Source organism: Panthera tigris, chromosome A1, assembly GCF_018350195.1.
Source record: "Panthera tigris isolate Pti1 chromosome A1, P.tigris_Pti1_mat1.1, whole genome shotgun sequence".
Taxonomy (NCBI): Eukaryota; Metazoa; Chordata; class Mammalia; order Carnivora; family Felidae; genus Panthera; species Panthera tigris.
Genome location: NC_056660.1, coordinates 207709740 through 207736718, shown reverse-complemented (window position 1 = coordinate 207736718; position 26979 = coordinate 207709740). Strand labels below are relative to the sequence as shown.

Here is a 26979-nt window from a genome sequence, read left to right as displayed (position 1 = left end):
AAGTGCTTCCTATTTTTAACGAGTAAACCCTTCAGAAACCTGTCAGGCAACATCCGGGCCCCACCTCCCACTCTTTATTAACTGACATGTCAAAGAAGAAAGCCATATCATTTTTATGTTCCCATGGCACAGAAACTAATTTTGGGTATTTTAGTCCAGGGAGATTTATAGATCAGCATCAGAAACTTCTCTAGGGTTCCTGAGAGAGTAGTAACATTCCAGGAATTGGATGGATTTAGTATCCTCCCTGTTTAAAATATGGGCTCCTGTCAAACCTGTGGGTATCCCTGAGTAACCTTCTATTATGGCCCAGCTGTTCCTAAAAAGAGGCCATGGAAAATGTCAGCACTCTGTGGCGGGTCTCCCCTTCTTTGCTGGGTCACCTTGGGGAGGATTGGGTTGAGCGGCAATTCTGTAGGAGGGTTCTTAGGTTCTCAGGAGAATCTCCTGCCAAATCCTGTTGATGGTGGCCCTTGAAATTAAGCATTTTGTGGAAAGGGAGAGAAAGGGTACCTGGGAACAAGCATTTTGGAGCAAATGTCACGTCTTTCTTTAGATCAGCTTTCTCAGGGAGAAAGGAAAGAGGTTCATGTTTCAGAGTATAAATTTTAAAAATTATATAAGGCATTTGTTTTGATTTTTGGTGACCAAATTTGTGACAAAATAATTGTCATTTGGCTGGATTACCTAGTTGATAGTCACAAAAGAAAGCTTTTTAAAACCTTATATCCATCTGCAACATTTCTCTCTTAATTCTCATGGAAGTGATAATATAATGTTTCTTCTGAAACCCTTAAGCTATATATGGATCCCCAAGAAACAGGCAGCTTTGAAGTCTAAGAGGCTTGGATCTCAATCCTCCCAGGCTGTGTGACCTTGGGTAAAATTTTAACATCTTTGGGTCCAATTCCCTAAACTCAAAGCAAGGAAAATAACACTGATTTTTTTAGGGTTGGTTTGAAGATTCAATAAGATAATGAAAGTATAGTTTTTAGTAGTGTCTACCACATGGTAAGCCCTCAATGAATGATAGCCCTTAGAATGATCATCAGGGAAGTACCAGGAGAAATGGAAATAGATGACTGACTGGCTGGAACATAGGAAGGCTAAAAGCAATGACACTGAACCTGCCACCATTTGTACTATAAGAAATTTGATGAAAGTCTGGTTACCTTTTAGCTGGTAAGATCCTTGGGAGTGGGTACTGTATCTTGTTTTACTCACCATCATATTATTTTACTCAGCACATAGTGGTACATAGGGTGTGACTATTCGGTGAATGAATGAATGAATGAATGAACAAATGAACACTAAGTCCCAGTTCAAGTTTCCAATCTCCATGGAGATTTGTCTAATCCATTCTGATTTTCTTTCTTTTCTGAATTTGTATGACCTGATTTTTTGAAACTTCATCACATTCTCCCTTGTACTATTATTTAATGAGTGTGTGTGTGTGTGTGTGTGTGTGTGTGTGTGTGTGTGAGAGAGAGAGAGAGAGAGAGAGAGAGAGAGAGAGAGAGAGAGAGACTATGAGCAGATTATAAACTCTGGAAGTCACAAGCTATGCCCTGCACTTCTTCTGAGTTTTCTGGCCTCCCCTTACCACTCTTGACCCCTCAAACAAACACATACTTGGGCACACATTAGTGACTAAATACATACGCGTTGAATTGAATTGAAATACTGCAGTACCTTAATGAAGAGAAATAAGCAGATGGAGTTATAGATCCGTGAAAAATCGCAATGTCAGAGAATAATTATGTCGGAAAGCATAAATTTTACATGCTTCCCTGATCGTTTCAGGAGTCTTGGTGGTTGGCATGTTCCCACTTGTCTTCTTTTGCAGAACATCTCCACCAGTCTAAGCAGGGTCATCATGTGGTTCAAGTTTCTTTTTTGCCTTCCCATGAAATACATATTCTCAGAAAGTCCCCACTTTAACTTTGGTTGACAACAGCTTATATATCTATGCCAACATAGAAAATCCTGCTGCTTTGCAACCGCTGACTCTTTGAATAGGCAAGCTGGGGATAAATTCATTGGTTTCTCCAGGACTTTGGTTTCAGAGTTGAACAGGTATGAGGAATATGACTCCTGTCTGATCATATTTCATGGCCACCACAAGTGGCTGCTAAGAGATTTTGCTTAAGGCTGCAGCTGGGGCTAGTTGGGTGCCTGCCAAGAGCAGGGGCATGATATATTTGTGTGGTGTATATGGATGTCTGTTTTCATAGGTGTAATATTCATATATATTGCCTTGGGGATTGAGGGGCAGGGTGTGAATACTCTGTCCTTGTTTGTAGGTTGATTCTCCTTTCTGCCTCCTTGGCTTACAACAGAGTCCTAAATATGACAGGTCCTTAGGAAAAGCCAGTACTCAATAGTGGTGCCTTCAAGGAGGAAGATAATGCATGCCATTCACAAGGCTAGGGTAGGTATTATGCATCAGGGTGTTAAGCCTTGTTGATATGCAGTTGTCACAAATAACCAAATATGCTCCTACATTTTCTGTGGGAACTTCCAAGTTCTGTTTTTACCCATTCCCTCCCTCATCACCCTGCCTCAATCTGGATATCTGCATTAAGGGAATGGCTTGTTGAAGACTTCCAACATTATCCTCCCCCCTTCTTATTTAAGGAAGATTCTATAGAGAAGATAGGATTTCAGGAACTACTTGAATAAAAGGAAAAGAGAGGTCTTTGTGGCTCAAGTGCTCTGTCCAACTCTGTTGTCCAAATTTCAAAATGAACTTTGTGCCCATCTTTAGAGCACTTGGCATAGTGTTTGGCTTTTTATATATTGAGTCCTCTTTGAATTTTTTAAAATATTTCACTGATTATAGGATAAATAATATCCTATATTGCCTAGAGGTAAGAATTTGTACTTTTCACAGAGCTAGAGGTTAGAGGACAGAAGAAAGAGAATGCGTGCGTGTGTGCGTGCATGCGTGTGTGCCTGTCTATGTGTCTGTGTGCATATGTGCATGTGTATCTTAGATTCTGTGGAAGCTGTGTGGATCAGGAAGACATAACATGCTACATTGTGTGCTCACTAGGTGCCAGCCCCATACTGTAGCTTTGCAGACATCATTTGCAGACTTGCCATGAGGCAAGCATTATTAGGACTCTCCTTTTACAGATGAGGAACTTAGTATTTCAGAAGAGGAAGTAATTTGTCTAAGGTCACACAGCTAGTAATTGGTGAAGTCAGGAATCAAACTCAGGTTTTTCTCACTAGAGCTCCACCTCTTGCTAGTGTCACACTGTCTTAAGGCCCCTGATAGATTAAAACACACACACACACATACACACACACACACACACACACACACACACACACACACCATCATCATCACCAAGACCACCAACTTTGAAGATTCAGGAACTTTCTCTGAATTCTGGAGATGTTTGATGAGCAAAATCTCCTGGTACTGAAGGCTCAAATGAAGCATGTTTAGGGACTCAGAGGTTCAGGTTTTATCAGTGGAAGGGACTTACGAATACCACTAGGAGCTGGGCCAGCATGCTGTTTCTCAGTTGGGTGTGACTTACAAGGAGGTTTGTGATTTCAAGAGTCATGTGATTTTTGGGAGTTGCTCTTCTGCTTATCTGTGTGGATCATTCTCATATTCATTTCCTGGATGTGGACAGTGGGGGACCTCAGTAAACTCAGGCTTACAGGTGCCTCCTTGTCTGTGCATCTCCCTCTTCCTGAAGCTGCCCTCATTCTTTGTTGATAGAGTGGCTATTTGCTATTGAACACCCTGTTGGCAGGGCGCCTCCTGAGTGTTTTTGGAAAAATGTGTCATCTGTTGTGGAGGGCTATCTTCCTGGAGGTATTTTGCCTTTTCTCACTGTTTCTTTGACTTTCCCCTGACAATAACTACAGAGCTTCTTGATGTGTTTTTGAAGATTGAGTCTGTAGCCCTTGGACCACTGACTGTAACTACCTTGAGCCCTAATCATCTTAGAAATGGATGTGGGATTTGGTTCTAATGTTCAGGCTAGGAACAGAAAGCCAGCTTAAATATCTCAAAGAATGGCTCATCAAGTGATTAAAGAAACACTTTGCAAACTGAAATCAATATCCTAAGCTCAACTCTCACTTAAAGTCAGACCACCAATGTAATCAATTCCAGTGGGCATTATCCTGCTCCATCAAGGAGAATCAAGCCATGTTATCTTCATGTGGGCTGCATACATGATGCGTAATAGGGGTTTAAGTGAGTGGAATCTCAGAGAGGAGAGGAATTCCATAAATAGCTCATCAGTCACAGATGACAATAAAAGGTTGGCTAGCTTAATGGAGTTGGTCACCTGCTGTTTCCAGGAAGCTGGTTAATTCAATTTGTCAGGTTCAGGCAGATGCTAGGGACCCAAGCTCATCCCTAGAACTCATAAGGATCTATATTGAATTCCAATGTCTTCAGTTTCTCACTTCCTTTTCAGTGGCCTGTTTAACAGTATCCATTGGCCAAAAAGGTGGGTGATGTTATGAGGAGGCTGCTCTGAACTGGAAAAGAATAAACCCAGTGCTGAAGAAAATTGGTTAAGCTATGACTTGGCATGGTCTTCCTTGTCAACTTCCTATAGCCCTAAAGGACTGTGCTTACTGAGAGACCTTTGCGATGTCTCTATATGACCAGAGTCACCAAAGAGTAACATCTGACACTGATGTTTACTTTTTTTATATAGAATTCAAGAGTCATCTTGCATCAAACTGAAAGACATTTTCTTTTGTGTGTACCTAAATTCCTTATTAACTCTTCCTTGATCATGGAAGAAGAGGTAGTAAATTCTTCTTGAATCTACCCATTCTCAACAAAAATAACTCCCTTGACTCTTCACAAATCAATACATTATCCCATGATAGATAATGCTTACTTAGAATTTGGCCTCTGCAGGATATTGAACTTATATGAATATTTTTTAGAGATGTTCATAAGATGTTGCAATTAAAAAAATGAGGTAATATTGCTTGATTTGGAACCTAAACATAGAACTGGGGTATAAGCATTGTTCCTCTATTTAGGGGCAGGCACTAATGATAACCTGGTCATGGCCTGACTTTCCCATCAAAAAAGCAAAGCATCTGGAATAGCCAGATCATATGAGAGCACCTGCCTTTTGTGAGTGACCTGATGAGCATTCTTGAGGCTACACAAATACAAGCAGTGGTCCAAAGAGTGTAGGTCTGAGTGCTTACCGCAAGCAGGGTTATTTAAGAACTTTCCCGGGGCCCTGTGGCACTATTGAATATCAATAGCCAGTTCCAGGTTGAGAGGGAGAGCAGTGTATAGTTACAGAAGGAGTGAGCGTTGACATTTTTTGTGCCTGGCCTGCCATCCAAGAAAGCTGCTTGGGTAAACAACATCTAAATTTTACAGCTTTGAACATGTGGCACTCCACACATATTGGGCATTTGCATTGACTGGTAATTTTGAATAAGCAGAATTTCTTGTTGAGTTCACTAGAATTTCTCTGTCATATGTTTTAGATTTTCAGAGTAGTGAACCAGGAGGCCTGGAGCTTCCAGTATTAAGGGACCAAATCTGAACAATGCCAAAGAGCAAGGTCTTAGAAAATTAAGTAATCTTTGTGACGCTGGTAATGCTTGTCACTTTAGAGGGCAGAAGTCTTACTGGGGGACTTTTTCTGCAAAGCTAATTGTATCCAGTTGCAGCCCTCCTCTTCCCGGATTTGACACCATCTTGATAGTTTCATTTCTTACCTTTCTGCTGTAAGATTTTTAATCTTGTTCTAGAAAACTCTGTTTACCAGTTATCTTGTCCCTTCCCTCTGGCCTCCCATTCCCAATGAAAAGAAAAAAAGAAAGAAAGAAAAAAAGAAATACATTCCAGGTTAGCATAATGGGCCTCTTGTATATTTGATTTAGGAGTTGGCATTAGTCAAATTTGAAGGTGAATCCAAAGGTCTGGAGACAGGTAAGTGGAAAAGTGGAGGACTTAGAATTTTCCTACAGTAAGTGAAATGAATAGTGAGCTTTCACAACTCCCAGAGACATGGGGGGATGAACATTGTACAGACATTTGAACTAGCCTTTGTGTTCTATGAAACATACCCTAGACTGTCTTGTCAGGAGCCTTTTCCCCACTACCCCTTTCCTGACCCAGCTATCCCAGTTCCCTTCCCTGGATTCAAGGAGCTCTTCTTTAGCCTGTATAGTTTTTCCTGTGTTGTGTTATCCATGTTAGTTTTTCCTCTTCTCTTCTGCTAGTTGTCTGGTGTGAGGAAATCACCATGTCCTCCTCTACTTGTCTAAACCCACGGGATCTAGCACACAGCTGAGCATGTAATCATGCACAATAAATATGTATGGATTAATTTAGTTTTTATACTAAGTGATGAAGAGGGACTAGGACCAAAAGAGGCAAGAGTTCTGGTCCTTATGCCTCAGTTTTCTCATCAATAGGATAAGAGTGGATTAGAGTTAGTGGATTTCAAACTTAACAGTGGAACTTTTCTTTTTTTCCTGCATGAAGTCTAATTTTATTCAAAACTTCAGTAGGCCAGAGTATATTAAAGGTTTTATTTTAAAAGTTCACATTTGTCATGGTTACTTATAATTAATTGGCATGTGCAATGAGGCTTTCTTTACGAACACAAACTTGGAAATCAGAAGTTATAGTAGCAGCTAGTGCTGGGTTTATTTAGGTTATACAATATAGAGGAATCCTTTTTTTTTTTTTTTCAGTGTGTGAAATTTATTGTCAAATTGGTGTCCATACAACACCCAGTGCTCATCCCAAAAGGTGCCCTCCTCAATACCCATCACCCACCCTCCCCTCCCTCCCACCCCCCATCAACCCTTAGCTTATTCTCAGTTTTTAACAGTCTCTTATGCTTTGGCTCTCTCCCACTCTAACCTCTTTTTTTTTTTTTTTTCCTTCCCCTCCCCCATGGGTTTCTGTTAAGTTTCTCAAGATCCACATAAGAGTGAAAACATATGGTATCTGTCTTTCTCTGTATGGCTTATTTCACTTAGCATCACACTCTCCAGTTCCATTCATGTTGCTACAAAGGGCCATATTTCATTCTTTCTCATTGCCCTGTAGTACTCCATTGTGTATATAAACCACAATTTCTTTATCCATTCATCAGTTGATGGACATTTAGGCTCTTTCCATAATTTGGCTATTGTTGAGAGTGCTGCTATAAACATTGGGGTACAAGTCCCCCTATGCATCAGTACTCCTGTATTTCTTGGGTAAATTCCTAGCAGTGCTATTGCTGGGTCATAGGGTAGGTCTATTTTTAATTTTCTGAGGAACCTCCACACTGTTTTCCAGAGCGGCTGTACAAGTTTGCATTCCCACCAACAGTGCAAGAGGGCTCCCGTTTCTCCACATCCTCTCCCGCATCTATAGTCTCCTGATTTGTTCATTTTGGCCACTCTGACTGGCGTGAGGTGATATCTGAGTGTGGTTTTGATTTAGGTTATACAATATAGAGAAATCCTGATGCACACAGAGGATATTCACAGAAGACAGGACATCTTCTAATTTCAGGGAACCCATCATTAAATCTACCCAAAAGATTAAAGGAATGGGAAGACATTTTTGATTGAAGTTTTAATCACTAATAACTTCTAACATACCACAGTATTTATTATCTCATAAAAGTCAGATGAAGCACCACATTTTATGAATGTGAAAACTAGAAGATGTGATTAATACCTCTCATTGTATTATCTACTTCTTGTTATACTATTGACAGTGTTATACTATTGACTATTATATACTTGTTATACTATTGACTATTATATCTATAATAAATATGCTTAGGCCATGCAAATTAATGAATACTAGTTTTACTAAAATATATACATCAGCAGAAGGTAATTAGAAACTCATGGAATAGTACAATTAAGAATTGTACATTTTATTCAATGTAAATTTAAGCTAAAAAAAAGGAATAGTAAACTAGTATTGAACTCTGGCTTGAGATATGCACACTGAAGTGTCTAGGAGTGAAATTTCTTGATGTCTACAGCCTACATTAAAACACATCTAGGGGCACCTGGGTGGCTCAGTCGGTTGAGTGGCCGACTTCAGCTCAGGTCATGACCTTGCGGGTCCGTGAGTTCGAGCCCCGCGTCGGGCTCTGTGCTGATAGCTGGGAGCCTGGAGCCTGCTTCTGTTTCTGTGTCTCCCTCTCTCTCTGCCCCTCCCCCATTCGTGCTCGGTCTCTCTCTGCCTTTCAAAAATGAATAAATGTTAAACAAAAAAAAATTAAAACACATCTAAGAAATGGATTGATGGACAGATTGAGCTGAGTAGTTGTAGAGATCTATGGTAAAGCAAATACAGCAAAATGTTACTTGTTCACCAGACAGAAACTACAACGTTTCTGTATGTTTGACAATTCTCCTGACATTGGGCCAAATGTAATTAGAAAGGCAAATATATATGAAATGGAAGAGTGTATGTCAGATGTATGTTATCTTAGACTCTTTTCTGATTCAGTAGGTCAGGGGTGACACTCGAAAAAGTGCATTTCCAACAAGTTTCCAAGTGATACTGATAGTGCTGGCTAGGGGAGCACACTTTGAGAACCACTGGTTTAAACAATAGGAAATTTGTTTTCACACTCAACAAGAAATCTAGAACACTGGTTCTCAAATTTGGCTGTACAATATAACCAACTGGGCATATTTTTTAAAATCCTGATTATCATATCTCACCACTAACCAGTTAAATTGGATTCCTCTGGGGGCAAGACCTAGGCGTCAGTATTTTTTTTTTTTTTGATCTTATTTATTTATTTTGAGAGAAAGAGAGTGCACGAGTCAGGGAGGGGTAGAGAGAGAGGGAGACTGGAACCCGACACAGATCAATCTCATGACCGCAAGATCATGACCTGAACTGATATCAAGAGTTGGGTGCTCAACTGACTGAGCCACCCAGGTGCCTCCTTTTTCTTGGCATCAGTGTTTTTAAGAATAGTGTTCACGGTGTGCAGCAAGATCTACCGGAGGGTCACTGGTCTACAGGAAAGAGGGCTGCTGCTTTGGTTACTTCATCAGTCCAACAGTATCATCATGGACTAAGTATCTGTCTTTGTCTTCTGAGGGCCTTGTTGACTTTTTCCTTTACTGTGCACATTGTTTGCCCGTATTCAGGCCTCATCTCCTCTCAAAACACTGTCCAGGGATGCCTGGGTGGCTCAGTCCATTAAGCATCTGACTCTTGGTTTTGACTCAGGTCGTGATCTCACGGTTTGTGAGTTTGAGCCCTGCATCAGGCTCTGTGCTGACAGTGGGGAGTCTGCTTGGGATTCTCTGTCTCCCTCTTTCTCTCTCCACCCCTCCTCTGCTCTCTCTCTCTCTCAAAAATAAATAAACTTATTTAAAAAAACAAAACAAACAAACACCGTCCAAAGTTTGGAAGAGGAGAAGAAAGCACCTACCTTCCTTTTGTGTTTTTAAACCTGAAGAAAACTTTCCTAAAAGCCTTCCAGAAGATGCTTCTCATATCTTTGACCTGAATTAAACCACATGACCAATCTTAAGCCAGTCATTAAAGACAGAATGAAATAACTGTGTTGATTTAGACCAGTGATTCTCAACCACTGGTGACATTAGAATCACCTGGGGATTTTAAAAACTATTGGATGCTGGGATCCATGTCCAACCGATTAAATCAGTCTTAGAGTGGGACCCAAACACTAGAAATTTTATTTTCTTAAAAAATTTTATTTATTGGGGGGAGGGCACAGAAAGAGGGAGGGAGAATCCCAAACAGGCACCACACTGTCAGTGTGGAGCCTGATGCGGGGCTCTAACCCATGAACCATGAGATCATGATCTGAGTAGAAACCAAGAGCCGGATGCTTAATGGACTGAGCCATCCGGGTGCCCTATCATTGAAACTTTTAAGCCACTCCCGGGTGTTTCCAGTGTGCAGGAAGAGTTTAGAATCATTAGTTTTTGACCAATCAAGGTTCACCCCTTCAGACTGTGGAGAAGATCACCCTTCAGGAAAACACAGTCACCTGATAATTGAACAAAGTCAAGTTTTTGTCAGCAAGGACGGAAGGGTAAGGGCTATTGGAAAGACGGCTGTCACTCATGGGGCATCCGAATGCTGTATGGTTAACCATAATTGGCTAGGCTTACACCCCCAGTGGAGCTGGATTCTGTTGCACTTCTTTTTTTAAAGATTTTATTTTATTTTTTTTATTTTTATATTTAAAAAAAAATTTTTTTTCAACGTTTTTTATTTATTTTTGGGACAGAGAGAGACAGAGCATGAACGGGGGAGGGGCAGAGAGAGAGGGAGACACAGAATCGGAAACAGGCTCCAGGCTCCGAGCCATCAGCCCAGAGCCTGACGCGGGGCTCGAACTCACGGACCGCGAGATCGTGACCTGGCTGAAGTCGGACGCTTAACCGACTGCGCCACCCAGGCGCCCCTAAAGATTTTATTTTTAAATAAAAATAAAATCCCTACATGGGGCTCGAACTCACAACCCTGAGATGAAGAATCGCATGCTCTTCTGACTGAGCCAGCCAGGCGCCCTGCTGCTCCACTACGTTATAGTCTTAAGAAGTTCTTAACTTTTAATGCTTTGCACAGAGTAGGTGTTCAGCACATTTTTATTTATTATAAGTTGCCTTGTCAGTCTGCTGAGGGATTCACTAATGGAGTAAAGTTCCTTTGCTTAGACATTTAAACCTGCCAGAAGGACGGCTTTACCTCTCCCAGCATCGAAGCCAGAGAAGACCTTGAAAGGTCCCGCTCTGCTCCTTGATTAGTGTATCTGCCTCTTGACCCCGCTATGGTTTTATGTGACAGGGAAATTCCACACTCCCGGCATGAATGCTTGGCCTGACCTGGCCCATGCCAGGAGCTGCCACCACGTTTATGTGTGCCTGCTTTTGTCTTCAGGGTGGTAAGGGCTAAAGTTTGTCGCTCAAAGCTGACTCGGGCAAGTCAGTACTGGGGCTCTTTTGTGTGACAAGTACATTTGGATGCATAACTGAGGAACTTTTCCTCTCTGTGTGGAGAACTTGGCATTTCCCTGTCATGGTTAGAGAATAAGCATTTGAAGACTGACAAGGTGAAGAGATAGGCCGTCAACTTTAAATTAAGGGAGTTGCTGGGGAGGGGCTGTTTGTGACATTAGAAGCACAGCTTGTTTTTTATTCAGTGAAATCCTGTGCAGAGCTCCTCATGCACAACAGAAGAGAATGTTGAAGAAGGCCTTGCTTCGTGGAGGTTTAATTGGCGTATTAACCTGTATGCTGTCTCATTTGGGGCAGAAAAGGAGGAGGTTCTAAGCGGAAGGCCTGAGAGACCATAATTTGGAATTTTTTATTTCCAGGTGGGAGGAGGGTATTCGATAGTCGTTAGCATCCCTGTAACAAAGTCTGAAGTAAAGACTTTGTATTATGTTATATAAAACCCCATTCACTATGATTGTTGCTTCTCATTTCTTTCCTTTCCAAACTCATAATTAGTCCGGCCACCCCTATTAATTACTTGGTTCTTGGTAACCTGAGACACTACTGGTAGACTTGGACAGACTCAACTGGGAGGGCTGGTTCACATCTAACAAGCCTTGGTATCAAATTCACTGCATGACGAGCAGAAAGTGGCTATTTCTTTCCTATCACTTGCCCTGAACTGAAAACTCCTTGCATCGCTACCACCTTGCAGATGAAAGATTTTGCAGACCTCTCATTGCAGGGACAATCTTCTAAGGACTGGGGGCGGGGGGGGGCTGTGAATATATTGCAGTCTGTTTGAAGCCTACGCTAACTGTTCAGAGAGGTAGGTGAAGCTACGTTGATTCGCTTTGGAGACCCACAGCTGGCAGTGAACTGAATGGTATTGATTTCCCCTTTGTTTTCAATAACGTTCTTTGAGAGCTCTACAAAGCCAGCCGTACAGCTTTATGGGGCCAGAGTAGGAGCTAATGTTTTCTCTGCCAATTGCCATTTCCTATAAATCTTATAAAGACCCTTGCACTCTGTTTACAGAGATGCAGCATCTGAACGCCAGAGCAAGGATCAGATTCTTTTTCCAAAACTTCATTAAGTACAACTCTCATCCTTCTTCCATGAAGAATTATTGTTAAAAGTGAAAACTCTACCACATGCGGCTAAAGAAGGAAGCTGAGGAGATTGTGTGTTCCTGAGCCCAATATGAGTGCCTTTAATTTGCCAAGTTGACCATCGTCTAGGCTCCCACAGAAAGGGCACATCCCGGCCCCCAATCCTCACCTTTTCTTTTCTAAGAATTCCTATTAAAGTGTAAAATGCATATAAATGTGTCTCAAATCTTAAAAAAAAGAACAGAAAAAGAAAATCCCAGTTTTTCTTCCCCCAGTAAATCTCTTACTGCCAGTTGGTGGACACCCAGGATGAGGAAGGATGAGTTCGACACCTGAGAATTTTCTAGTTCCTGGCCACACCTGCTTGATGAATCGGGTGACAAGGAGGGGAAGAATTGTGCTATTACTGTTTCTTCTTGGGAGGCGAGAAGAAGAGAGAGTGGCTAAGTTACTCCTCCCTTATCCACCAAACAGCCTCCCTGCCTGCTTGTCCAATTCTTCAGGGTTTGGGGGAGGGTGGTTATACTCGTTCCTTGAAGATTTCTGAAGCTCTGAGGGGTTTGCAAGTGTTTTGGTCCTGGTTGTTCTCTGTTGCTGGTGAGTCTCCTCATGGAGAGGACTGGGGACATCAGAGGACGTGAGAAGCACCAAGGGAAGCTGAAGCTTGGGGAGCCCTGGCAGGGAGCAGGTTGGGGGGGGGTGTGGTCTGGGAGGGAGGCTGCACCCTGATTCTGGCACTCCATGATGCTGCAGCTGACGGATGGATGACTTATTCAACTTTTATCCTCATCTCTCAGCCTGGAAAATAGGGATGACACCATCAGACTACTCAGGCTTTCCAACACGTTGACTATCTAGGCATTTGCCAATAAGCAGTGTTGACTTTTCTGACTGCATGAGCCTGGCTTCCATGATAGGGGGGAACACCTCCATTCACGAAGCTTTCACCAGGTCCTTCTAAGCCGTTTGGTCTAAATCCCGAAAATGTCCCGACGAGACTTTTTGCAGGCTTGGCTAGTTTGTTAGCTCTTGTGTACATGCAACATGAAGGCCAATCAAGTATCTGCAGCTTTTTTTCTTTGGGGAGAAGCCCGAGGCATTAACTAGAAAAGAAATGGAAGAGATGTTTTTTTTTTTTTTAATATATGAAATTTATTGTCAAATTGGTTTCCATACATCACCCAGTGCTCATCCCAACAGGTGCCCTCCTCAATACCCATCACCCACCCTCCCCTCCCTCCCACCCCCCATCAACCCTCAGTTTGTTCTCAGTTTTTAGGAGTCTCTTATGCTTTGGCTCTCTCCCACTCTAACCTTTTTTTTTCCTTCCCCTCCCCCATGGGCTCCTGTTAAGTTTCTGGAAGAGATGTTTTAACTTCTCAGAAACTTGGCCTTCTCCCTGGGGATTTCTTCCTGTTTGGGTGTCAGTTGCCTTCTGAATCTGTCTGCCAAAAGATTCAACATGCAAATTTGAAAAATCTTAGAAAATGTAAGGACAATCTTTATACACTGTAATTTGCCTATGGATTAGATATTCTTATCTTTTGGCTGACTACAGTATTTACCTTCTCTACGGTAAATGTTCTTGTAAATGTACAGTCTTGTTTCAGTCAGAAACAGCCTTTCAATCCATTTCAGCATTTTCTTTGGTGGTCTTGAGCCATCGCAATGAAAACAGTTTTCAGCTTGGAACGCAGTCTCTGTGGATGTGGGCTGCTTTCCTCTTGTGCTCTCAGGATTCTTGCTGGTCCTTTTTCACTTGACCTGGAGAGCAGGAGCCAACCTTACCAAAGAATGCACACAATTAATGCAACCTTTATATAATGCTTGGAGCACGATTAACATCCACCACATAGAAGGCTGAACCCAGTGATTTCTCATTTCTGTACTTTATCTGCAGCAAGGGATGTCTGCATCACTCAGGCTCCCACTGCATTTCTGTGCGTGTCCTCTTTTTATACTCAGTTTACTTCTAGGTGTGTGGCCTTTGCTGTTACTGCTATTCTACCGCCAAGTCAGTTGGGGGAGTAAGATGGGGGCATAAAATAAGAAAATGTCCCATTCTGTCTCCTGACTGTCCTGTGCTCCTCCAAATAACAGGATGCTCAGTAGATTGCAGTTCCCAGAAGTCAGAATGTGGGAACAACACTAACAGCAGAAATGTCCTGAGACTCTTCAGTTTCTCTTATTTTATCCAACCCCTGCATCCCTATTCACACCCATCCCAAATCTTTTTATATCAAGGGCTGAATTACAGGTGGCAAGGCAGATCCCTCCCGGACTATCTACAAGGCTGGTCACTACCCTGCATACTCAGTATGAGTCTAATCCAGGTAAATTCTCTCTTTGAGTCTCAAGAGTTTTGTTTTCTCAGAGCAAGATCTTGGAGCTAGAGAACCATGGATCCTTGAACCATAGACCTTCGATTCTTGGAGACTTTATGATTCATAGACTTTGCCACTCTATACCTCTAAGTCAAATGTACTGAAAGTTCTCTAAGATGTATACAGTGGATTTAAATTTCTGTGGTATTCCACATACCATGCTATTTAAGTAGGTATTGGGTTTTTTTTTTAATTTTGCTGATGAAGGAAACATTGGACATGAATTAGTTATCAATTTTGGGCTAGACTTCTTAGTGCAGAGAGAGCCATGAGAAACTGTCTAGTAAATTTTACAGAGAAAGAAATGGGCTCTGAGGGGGTTAAATGTCCTGCCCAAGATGGATAGTCAGTTGTCAGACAGAACTAGGGCTACTTCCATGTGGCCTTGACTCTGCTCTTCCCTGTACCATCCTTTCTCCCTATAAGGCAGTGAGTGCTCTATGCAGCAGTTACCAGATTGAGGCAGATTCGATTCCAATTGAGAGAACCCCATTTTGTGTAGCAGCAAGGCTCATGATATTAAAAAGAACCTAGCAGTGTAAGGTTGTATTAATTTAAGATGCTAAGCAATGTTGATACTTTAGAGGTGCTCTGTGGGACACTTTTTGTTCATTATCATATTCTGTAAGTCTTGCTGTATTTGAGGGGCTTAGTTGTGGTGTAGACTTTGTGAATCTCTCTCTCTCTATGTAGAATGTACTGAGAGTTGGGGGCCTTACTAGGCATAAAGTTGAAGTCTTTCTACTTCATCATTTTTTTTTTCAGGTATTATGGCAGACGACACTTTTCCTTCCTTTCTTCTTTCCTTCCTTCCTTTTTTCCTTCCCTTCCTCTCTTTCTTTTACTCCTTCTCTCTCTTCCTCCTTCCCTACACATGTACTTATTATATCTTCCTCCTCCTCTGTTTCTCTTTCTTTGATAAAGGAGTAGTTGAGAGTGAATTGTTAGGATGAGAGTGTAGGGTATGTTTATGGTTTAGTCAATCAGTGCTAATTGTCTTAAAATAAATCCCTTTATTTGCTGGTTCCCTAGACCAACCCCCCCCCCAAAAAAAACAACAACAACAACAAAAAAAAACCCCACCATAACCATAGAAAAAGAAGGTATGCAGCAAAGTCACAAATAGGCATCTACCTGTGATTGTGAAATCCTCAGTTCCTAATACTTATAAAGAAAGTGTGGTCTTGGATGACACGATCATAGACCAACTAAGATTCGTGTCTACTTTATTCTTGTATCCCCACAATTTTAAAACTGGATCTGGGACTCCTGAGGGTATATAAAGGGGCAACAGAGTTATCTAACATCCCTAAATTCAAAGAACACAATCAAGCAATCAAGGACACCATCTTCCCTGGCTTTTCTTAAGAGTCTAGACATGGTCTCATAGGAGTAATCCCAAATGATGTAGGTCAGAGGGCAAAACTCCATTTGGATTTCATTGCTAAGACTTCTCAAAAGAGAATTAGTTCTGATCAGGCTTCAGTAGGAAAAGGAATTAATAGTAATGAGTTGGAAGATTGTAACTAAGCTTACAGCTAAGGAAAGCAAATAAATTCCTGGAGATTAAAAGGCACTAATTTTCCCCATGAAAGGATGGGTGGGACTCAATCTTCTTTTCAACTAGGTTTATCACATAGAGATGTGCGTGTGTGTGTGTGTGTGTGTGTGTGTGTGTGTGTGTTTCATCTTTAGAAACTTCTTTCTTGTTTTTTGAAGCTAATTCACACCATATTTGATAATATGGAAATAGTTCTAACCATGATGGTTTTCAACAATTGAGGGCCTTTTTTAAGTATTCCCCAGGCACTACCAAGATTAAAGGTGCCATGATCATCCTCGGTCATTTGGAAATTGTAGTGACCAGTTGTGTAGTAAGTACTTCCTTGTGAGCTTATAGTTCTCATCAGATTTTGGAGCATGCTGATTGCAGAGGTGAGGGCAGGACTTGGAGCTTGACTGCTTCACTGCTCATGCATAGCTTCCTTTCATCCCCCTTTCCAGGTCAGGAGCTCCACAGTTTTTCAAAGGCCATTACACTGCCCAAGAGCATTCCTAAGAGTAGAAGGAAGACTGTTTGTTTAGCTGAATTAGGGGAAATCTCCTGAGGCCAATGAAGTTTTATTGAGCCCTATCTGGAATGACTAAAAAAACCCTAGTGGGTTTCTTTGTTTTGTGCTTTGTTTCTTTATATTCCCTTGAAAAGATAATCTGCACTAAGGTTTGAGCCAGCTGATGGCAGTTGAGAAGTGGGACATCATTCATAAAACAAAAGAGAGGAGGAGCCTGTGGGAGGTGACACTTGAAAATGTTGGGAGGGACAGACCATTTGGTTGAATTGAATTGCAAAAGGGAGAGTCTGAGAACTTCATAAAGTCAGTTAGAGGCTTTGGTGACACTTGCTGAGTGTATAACATGTCAGATACGGCTTGCTGGGGAGTCTAAAGGGATTCCTAGCCGAAGAAAACAAAACTGGAAGATTTGCTAGATTGAACAGTAAAGGAGCAGATTGGGAAGCCTTATCAATAAGGAAGAGTTGGGGTGGAACAGCGCCATGTCACGTGCCTAAAATATGACAGAGTTGTAGATATTTGTGTGGCAGTGTATGTGCACACACGTGTTTGAATGTGTAGCCACTACAAATATAAAACACTTTTGGCATAACACTTAGTGCTTCTGTGTCCCAGGCACTGTGCTAGAATCAGTAATTTGCCTCTCACAAGACTTCTTGTCCTCTGAATGAGACTTGCTTTCTGTCAGCAAGATTGACGTACATATGCAGGATTACCCCTTGTTTGCCTGCAAGAGAATACAAAATAAAACCAAAGCCAGGAAGCATATAAACCCATGGGATGACTGTGGGATTCATGGTAAGTACTACGATCAATCTTATTTTATAGAACACAGAGGAGTTAAAGGTTTTGCCCAAAGTCCCACAGTTAGAAAGTGGACTTGGTGGGATTTGAACCTAGAGAGTGTGGGACCAGAACATGGCTGCTGAACCCTGGTAGTACTTTCCCTCTCTACAGGCACTTCTTAGTTTTTGTTTGTTAATGTGCCTCCATGCACCTAAAAGGATGGTCATGGGAATGGCTAAATAATTTTGGTATGTTCCTGGGAGAGAATGCTATGCAGCTGTTAAAAATAATAGTCTCAAAGAATATATGTACGAATACTTGATGGTAAATGGAAAAAGCAGGAAACAGTCCCGTGTTATAATTTGATGCCAATTTGGTTTTTTAATGATTATAAAGGGAAAAAAGTGGAAATCATCTAACTGTATACCAGTAGAATAAATAAACTGTGGCTTAGTCATACAATGGGATACCACATGTAGTTCAGGAGAATGAAAGTGATATCCATGTATCAACATGGCTAAATTTTAAAGCATACTGCTGACTGGAAAAAGCAAGATACAAAAGGATACATGTGTCATTTTACCCCTCATGCAAAAATGTTAAATATACAAAAGAATACACTATCATGGAATTTTACTATCCATGTACAGATATATAATACAAGTGTAAAAATATGCACAGGATCTGTATACACTTCAGCTTCAGGATGGCACTTCCTAGGTTTCTGTTAGGAAGGAGAAAGAATTAGATGGAGGTTGGGTTTTAGCTGGACCCATTTTATTTTATTTTATTTATTTATTTATTTATTTATTTATTTATTTATTGAACATTTATTTATTTGTGAGAGAGAAAGACCGCCAGTGGGGGAGGGACAGAGAGTGAGAGGGGACAGAGAATCCAAAGTGGGCTTCATACTGACGTTAGTGAGCCCGATGTGGGGCTCGAACTCACTACCCACAAGATCATGACCTGAGCCAAAGTTGGATGCTCAACTGATTGAGCCACTCAGGCACCTCTGGACCCATTTTATTTTTAAAAAAGAGAGGGAGAACTGAAGAAAGTATGGCAAAATGTTAACATTTGTTAAACAGTGATATATAGGGTGATATATAGGTTTGTTTATACTACTTTATGTACGTTTGAAATATTTTGTAACTAAAAATTAATATGTATGTAAAATACATACACAAATATATGGAAAAGACTAGGAGATAGGCATCAAAAGATAGTGATTATTGTTGGAAGATTATAATTTTTATTTTCTTAAGTTCTGTATTTTCCAAATTTTCTATAGTAAGCATGAGGTAAGAGATAAAAACAATAAATGGCAGGGTGCCTGGTTGACTCAGTTGGTGAAGTGTCCGACTTCGGCTCAGGTCGTGATCTCTCGGTTTGTGAGTTCAAGCCCCGCATGGGGCTGTGTTGACAGCTCAGAGCCTGGAGCCTGCCTCGGATTCTGTGTCTCCCTCTCTGCCTTTCCCCTACTCACTCTCTCTCTCTCTCTCTCTCTCAAAAATAAATATTTAAAAAAATTTTTTAAAGTAGTAAATGGCTTTTTAGAAAGTGTAAATATGCACTGTATTGGAAGATGGAGTCTGCTCCTGTATCCTGGAAGGCTCACTTAGCTGCACTGAGACACAGTTTTCTCATCTGCATAGTGACGGTGGTGGTGGGCTATGGAGTCTGTGTTAGAGATCGACTACTAACATCTCTACTAACTACTACATGCTCCCTACACTACAGAGTTTTCTTGGTAACCTTAGTGTCTGGCTGGGCACGTGACTAACTTTTGCCAGTGGAACGGGAGAGGCAGTTAGGAGTAACGTACCTTCTCTGAAGTTTCTCTTGGCTCTCTGTCTGCTAGCTGGATGAGGCCTGGGTGTCTTGAAACCCTTTGTCGAGATGGTGGATCCACAGCATGGAAATAGCCCGGAACCCACATGTCACCACTTGGAGGAAACTGGCCTAACGAGGAACGTACACATTGGCTTTTGTGAGAACAATAAGAACTTTTGGGCTTTCGCTTTTGTGAGAACAATAAGAACTTTTGGGGTTCTTTGTTATAGCAGATAGCCTACTTTGACCAATACAGGGCCCATCTCTCCAAATTCTAATTCTAGTATTTCAAATTCTAATAATCTATGAGTGCAAAGAGTTCCTTGATTTCAAGTTGTCTCTCCATTTGTTTGACTCTAAATGAGGTTCACTAGTCTCAGGGACAAACTAATCTAAACCATAAATTTGGATAGGTCCAAAAGAAAGAAATTATATAATAATAAGTGACTTGAAAAGGTAAAGAATAACAGAAGGCCAGGGAAAAATCCAGAACCAAGTAAATTTGAGATGGGAACAACTTGGGGCTGTTGTGTTTACGTTTCTTGAGGACAAAGACCAGCACATCCTTGATCTCTTTGTAACTCCCTATGTTTATATATTGTAAGCACTTAATCACTACTGTTGGGTGAACCAATGAATGGGTAGGAAGATACTATCAAGTTCTGATGGTCACATACCTTGAGAAGTGCTATGGTCTAAAGGTGTATGTTTCTTCAAATTTCATGCTGAAATCCTAACCCCCTAAACTGATGATATTCGTAGGTGAAGCCTTTGGGAGGGGCTTAAGTCATGAGGGTAGAACCCTCATGAGTGGGATTAGTGCTCTTATAAAAGAGGTTCCAGAGAGATTCCAGTCCCTACTACCATGTGAGAACATGGTGAGGAAGTGCCAGCTAAACAAGGAAAAGAGCCTTCACCAAAACCCAACCGTGCTGTGGCCTTGATCTCAGACTTTCAGTCTCCAGAACGATGAGAAGTAAATTTCTGTTGTTTTTAAGCTGCCCAGTCTGTGATATTTTGTTATCCCAGCCTGAATGGACTAAAACAAGAAGCCAGTGCTGCTTAATTTCTGGGGTTATAGTCATCCTGCACTCAGTTCTGTCATACATGGATGATGCCCTTCAGTTTGGTAAAGGGAGTAAGAGCACATGTGCTGGGTCTGGAAGAGTCAGACAGGCTGGGTTAGAATCCTCTATGGCTCTGCCTCTTCCTTAGTCCTTTCATTCCTCAGTTTGCTTAGGGATAAAAATCCTACAAAACTCCTAGAGTCATTTTTGAGAATGAAAGGAGTTAACGCAAGTAAAGTACTTAGTATAGACTTGCCACAAAGTTGAGTAACTTGGCGTTAGACATGAATTCACAATGACCCTAAGGTAAATCAGGATGAGACTCCCTCCACCCCCACCCAGTTCTACCCCAGACGCTTTCTAAGCCAGTACAGCTGTTGGCCTTGACAAGATGTAGCATTGCACTAGTAATGTGCTTCAAAATTGTCTTCTTAAACGTCACTAAGTCTACTCGCTAAGTAAGCAATGGCTCTCGCGTAGCAGGAGCATGGGTGTGTGTGAATGGTTTCCTAATACAGATGTCCTTCAGAGTAATGTTGAGTGATCTGGACAAGGTGACTCAAGCTTCATTTTCTGAGCTTCATTTTCTCATCACTAAGGTGGGGGATGAACACCTGCCGTGCAGGTTATTGTGAGGATGACATCAAAGCAATGTTCCCGAAGGTCAGTACCTGGCACAGACGGGCCTGGATGTCACACTTTGACCCCTCCATGTCACCTTCTTAAAAACCCAGCCCTGCTTGAAGGGCAGAAGACATGTCTCTCTAGTTTTTATGCAGAACACTGTGGTTTTTGTGAAAATTCACATACATTTTTGGGAAGCTTTTATTTATTTATCGCCCACTCCCCCCCCCCCCCACAACACTCGCTTTCTTGAGGGGGAAATGGAATCTCTCTGGTTTTGATTCATTTACACTCAACTTGTTAGTATTGTTTTGTCAGCACCAGCCAACATCCAAGTAGCCCTTGGAACCTTGTTTCAAAAGCTGCATTTTAAAGTCTAGTTTATTTTTCTTTCTTCTTTTTCAAAAAGGAAACTGGACTTTAGCACCAGTTGGAGTTTATTCCGAGTGTATGACTGGATTCCAACAAATTTGGTAAGAAGTACACTTTGCCATTCCTGGTTTTAAAATTTCAGCTCAATTTAATTTACTCTTGTAAAAAGTTTTCATATTCCAAGCCAAGAGAATGTTTGTGTGCTCTGTTGCTGTTTTGCTGGATCATGAGATTGTCGCCTCGTCAAGACTTTTGGTTTGCCACTTAAGTGAGAAATATGAAGACCTTTCCTGAATTTTTGTGTGGTACTGGCTTTCCGTTGATCCTGTCTCAATTGATTTGGTATAGGGTTTTGGTGGAAATTGGTAAGAAGTTTCATTCATGTAGTCAGACATGAGAAATTACATATAATTATCCAAACCTATACTCAACAAGAGGAAAAACAGAAAGGAGTTGGACACTCCCCTCGGTGTAGAGGGTTTCTCAGGGGTTTCTAATGAGTAGGACACCAATCCTCCCTTCTACTGTATCATTTTACCCACCCAGCCGGTATAGTAAACACAACCTCAAGACAATACGTTTACTTTCCATTGTGCAGTAATAGGCTTCATCTGCTATTTCTAGGCTAACAATTGTTCATTGTTCATGCTGCTTCAAGGTTTAGAAATTGAATTTTCTCTCTGGTTCCCAGGGGAAACAGGAAGACTGAAAACAAACAAGGAGGTAATTTCCACATGTGTAGCAGCCACTTCATTTGCTCGGGGTCTCAAGTTGTGTCTTGTATATTTTAGGAGTTGAATTTGCAACAGGTTAGATTTTTGTGTGCATCTCTGAAAGGAAATAAAATCTCCTCTTGAATTTGCATTCAGGTGTTTGAGGCTCAGCTGGGCTTTCTGGGCAGACTTAGTGAGCCTTGGCAGGTTCGACTTGAATATGCATTTCCAGCCAGACAAGGGAGGTGCATTTCCAGTTTCCTAAAAGGAGCAGTCAATTCCAGTGTTCTAGTCCTCCACTTTGCTACTGTCTAGAGGCAGTGCATGAAACGTCACTGGTGATTTTTTATTTGCCCCTTGATTGTGAGCATTTTAAGCTATATAAGGGAAACCTAGTAGTATCAAATCAATTTTCTTTAAGCTAAACTCCAATTTTCATATGGCCAGAACAGCCACAGAAGATATGGTGAAGGTGGTAAACAATGTTTGCAACTCTTCATTGTTTAATTTAACAATTCGGGTGGAGCCCAGTGAGAACCTACCTCCCCAAAGCAAGTGTACCCACTCAAAGCAAAAAGAAGGGAATGAAAACCTCCCAGATACTAACGGAGGTGGGATCTGGGAGAGTGAGATTATGTGCATGGTTTGTTTGTTTTCTCTCTCTTAAATTTCTGAATTTTTATACGATGAATGTGTATGTGTGTGGGTGTCTGTAATATCTTAAGTTTTTGTTTACCAAAAACATGAGCAAATGTTTGTTTTTTAAAAAAATTAAATGGTATAGAAGTGTATAGAACGAAATGTACAAGTTCTTTTCACTCATCTTCTAGCACACTCTGCTCTCTGGAGATCGCAGTTGGTTTTGTGTGTAAACATCCAGACTTTACACTGTTCTGTATGTGTACTTGTTAACATTCTATTGAAAGACTGGGACTCCATAGAGTAAAGGTAGGGAATAGTTTCCCAGTGCTGTCTCTGTAAAGATGATATGCAGGCTCATTCTAACTTTCTTGGACACTCATATATATAACAGTTCCTCCAGTCCTTTCAAGTCTCAAACATAGTCCCTAGGCTCTCTGGCTGTCTGTGCACACAGGGGGTCCACCACCTTGAGGGCATCCTCTGACAAAAGATGCAGGTGCTGCCGGGAGAATGAAAGCTCACCACCCCAGCAGGTGTGTGAATATGATCAAGAGATGGGAAGGATATGAGTGGAGAGTGCTGAAAGCATGTCTACAGGTGGGGCCCCTTTTAAAAGGATCCTGGTTGGCTCTTTTGCATGTGGCCCAGAGGGAACACAGATGCAGTCTTGCTGCCGCTCTTAGGAGGAACACAGTCACTGCAGTGCAGCGCACTCAGTCCTGGGCCTCCCCGTGTCTCTGGGTCCCACCTCTTGCCAACAGATGAGCTTTGGTCACAGATCCGTCGGTACAACAGTCTGTTCTCAACAATCTCCTTAAAACTCTTGGTAATTAGATTAAGGTACAGGTGGAAACACCACCATGCCCCAACCAGGGGTGCCTGGGTAATTCAGTTGGTTAAGCATCCAACTCTTGATTTTGGCCCAGGTCATGATCTCACGGTTGTGGAATCGAGTCTCGTGTCCGGATCTGCGCTGGAAGCGGAGCCTGCTTGGGATTCTCTCTCTCCCTCTCTCTCAGCCCCTCTCCCACTTGTACTCGCTCGCTCGCTCTCAAAATAAATACATAAACATTAAAAAAAGAAAAACTCTTTCAGCCTTGTCAGTTTCAGTCCTTTTATACCCTTGAGGTGGGTGATGGGCTAGTGGTTGCAGTGGGTGCCTCCTTTGCCCAGTGCTGTCTGTCTAGGAGGTCTGGCAGGTCATTTTGGAGTGTGAGAGCACTAATCATCTCCTGCTTTGTTCTGAATCTTTGAGGCCCCAGACAAAGCTGAAAGATTCTCATTTTTTTTTTAAGTTTATTTTTGAGAGAGACAGTGCGAGTGGGGGAGGGGCAGAGAGAAAGGGAGACACAGAATGCAAAGCAGGCTCCAGGCTCCGAGCTGTCAGTGCAGAACCTGATGCTGGCTCGAACCCGCTAACTGTGAGATCATGACCTGAGCCGAAACCAAGAGCTGGAGGCTTAACTGACTACACCACCCAGGCACCCCTGAAAGATTCTCATTTTAACATCTTGTTATAGACCTAGAGATTCCACTGTTTTCCATAAATTGAAACATATTAATGTCCTCCAAAGTGCTGTCTTGTCAATACATCCAACAGTCTTTTCATTTCTAGATGATGTTGAGCTGCCTCATTCATTTTAATGAAGCATCAAAATATCCTATCAGGTAGATAAGCTATAATTTAACCATTTCCCTACTGATGGGCTGTTTCCTATTTTGGGGTCTTATAAATAATGCTGCTATAAATATTTTTGTATTCACACATTTGTTTTGCATGTGTGTATACATGTTAGTATTTCTCTAGAATAGAAGTTCAGAAATGAAGCAGAAGGTATGAAAAGGTATGTACCAGAAAAACTGCCAGATACTACCAACAGGAGAGCTGTATGAACTCTTTCTCCAGCAGTGCCTAAGAGTACCCATTTCCTCATAGCCGACTAAGTATTTTCATTGGTTTTAATCTTTGCCATTTTGAGAGGGCAGCAGTGATCTTGTTATTATTTTATTCTGTATTCCCCTGATGACTAATGAGGTGAGCTATCTTTTCTCATGTTTGTCCATTTGTATCTGTGCTCTTTGAATTGCCTCATCACATATCCTCCATTCTGGGGCTTTAAGTTCTTTCCCAACTCCTTGTAGTTACAAACAAGGGCAAAATGGGAGAATGATAAAGAAGAGAGAGAATGTAGAGACTTTGTGGGAACCCAGGCCCAGCTCCGTGAGGACAAGAAATGGCAGAAATTCTACCACTCAGATTTTATCACTTTTTTTTTCTCCAAAACTCTTTGCAAGTCTGAATCTGAAACAATTAGCTACCTTTCTCCTCAAATTGACACGTGTAATTTTATTAGTAAAATTTCAAATGATTCCTTGTGTTTGAGAATATGTGCAAACTTACTTTGAATCTTAAGCCCAAGTAGTCACATTTATGCCTTTTTGTCTCTTTGCCTTTATTTCACATACATTAAAAATTACTAAAGGCATATTGGGTTAAGAGGAAGAAACATCGGAGATTATTTAGGAACACCTAGCAGCCATGGCAACATGCCTTTAAAAGGGGCATGTGCTCTGCTAAAAAATATTCCACTCACAGGTAATGACATACATTTGCCAAACAGCCCCAAGCTAACCCAAGAAAGAATAGACAGATGGTTTGAGGCGTGTCAGGAATAGGATTTACAAAATAAGATTATGGTTATGCTGGAAAGTAACAGCAATCATTGTAAACAGATGGAACAGATTCACTTTTTGCCATGGGGCAGAGGAAGAAAGGGGTTTTGCATTGTTGCATGTGAATTAGAATTGGCTCACCTATATACATAGCTTTCAGGGGTTTTGCAGATTTTGTAGGCACTTGTATAGGCCACATGACTGGGCCTCCAGTTGGGTATCTGTAGATGCGAAGCAGGAGAACTGCATTCTCCTTCATGGGTTGGCCCTGTTTGGGTGGTGTTTAGCACGCTAATTGACATCCTTTTCTACATGAATATCACTATCGCACCACTTGAACTGTCAGTTTAAAACACCTCAGTGAGAGCCAGCCTGTTTATTCCTGAGTATGTGTTCTTGGCTCCATGAATTAGATTTACAGCAGAGGAGGGTATGGAACACCTCGCGTTTATGATTGGTCTGTATTTGCTCATTAGTCCATATCCTGGCCCTTAAAGGTGTAATGAATGAATTCATGCCTCTGCCATGAACTTAAAAATTTTGGATCTCTCCTTTGCTGTTCAACTAAGTATTAAGAAAGATAATGCTTTCTTAGGGGTATTTTGGCTTTTTTCGAGGGAAAAGAAAAAGGGATAGTCAATGGAGATTTGCTGATGATGACATAGGAAATAGGTGGTCATGAGGGAAGACTAGAGATCTCAGACCTTGGGATACAGTTGAGGCTACCTTGCTGGTGAGAAACTGTCCCTATGTCAGCAAAATGGTAGAATTTGGCCTTTAGAATATATTTCCATTAGTCCTGGAGTTTGACAGCTAGTTCCTAATGGCAGCCTGCCGCAAAACATGTGAGGCCTCTGAGTTGGCAAGGCTGATCTCTGACTAATGGGGAAAATTACCCAATGAGAATTAGTAATCTTGCATCATTGATCAAAATTCTTACATTACCTTTCATGTGGGAAACAGAACAAGACTTCCAAAAAGAGTTGAGACTGGTTTTAACATGGCCTGTTGGTCACTGAGACAGGAAATATTTAACATGAATCAGACTCATTTGGAATATTTTTGATTGTCTTGATCTTGAGGATTCCAGGTATTAGTATTGTTGAACATTCATTTATTCCTTTTATGTATTGAAAAAATATGCCCTCTCATCATTCCTGGATCAATACATTTGCCCTGGTTTGGCTCTATCATGCTCTTTATTTGTCCCAGATATTTTAGTGTAACGCTTTTGAAGGGGGAGGCAGGTGGGGGAGTCTTTTAACATTAAACTCAGAAAACCAGACCAACTATCCCAAAGAACATTTGTTGTCATAGGATGAATTGATCCCAGGTGGATTCTGGGATGGGAGGGTTAACAATGACATACAATGGCTTAAATACATCATCTACATGATGATCCTCTAGAAGAGGGCTTAACCCACAACTACATGTGTCCTCAGAGTTGGGGCTTAGATATCATTTCCTTCGGACTTTGGATGACTTGGTGGTCAAAATGATTTTAAAATGTTAAGTTACACTGTGTTGGAAGATGGCCTAGTTGGAGAACAGATGCAGCAAACTTGAGGTAGGAACCTTGCCTCCCTAACACTGATGTGAGAAATGAGAAGGTGAGGACTGTATTGAGAAATCCTGCTTTTGTCCGTTTGCTTCTCTGTCTTTTGGTAATAATAACTGAGCAGAGGAAGATGTAGTTGTGGCTTTCTGACCCTTTTCTAACCAGGACAATAAAT

At 41.4% G+C, this 26979-nt stretch overlaps 1 protein-coding gene across 1 annotated transcript in view; it reads left to right on the top strand.

Annotated features, from left to right (window-relative positions):
- The window catches only part of EGFLAM (EGF like, fibronectin type III and laminin G domains), a 470630-nt gene that overhangs the window by 57523 nt on the left and 386128 nt on the right, over nucleotides 1–26979 (top strand). The window contains exon 2 of the mRNA XM_042996268.1: nucleotides 21256–21319. The gene's annotated coding sequence lies outside the window, so the exon portion shown is untranslated. The remainder of the gene's footprint in view (nucleotides 1–21255; nucleotides 21320–26979) is intronic.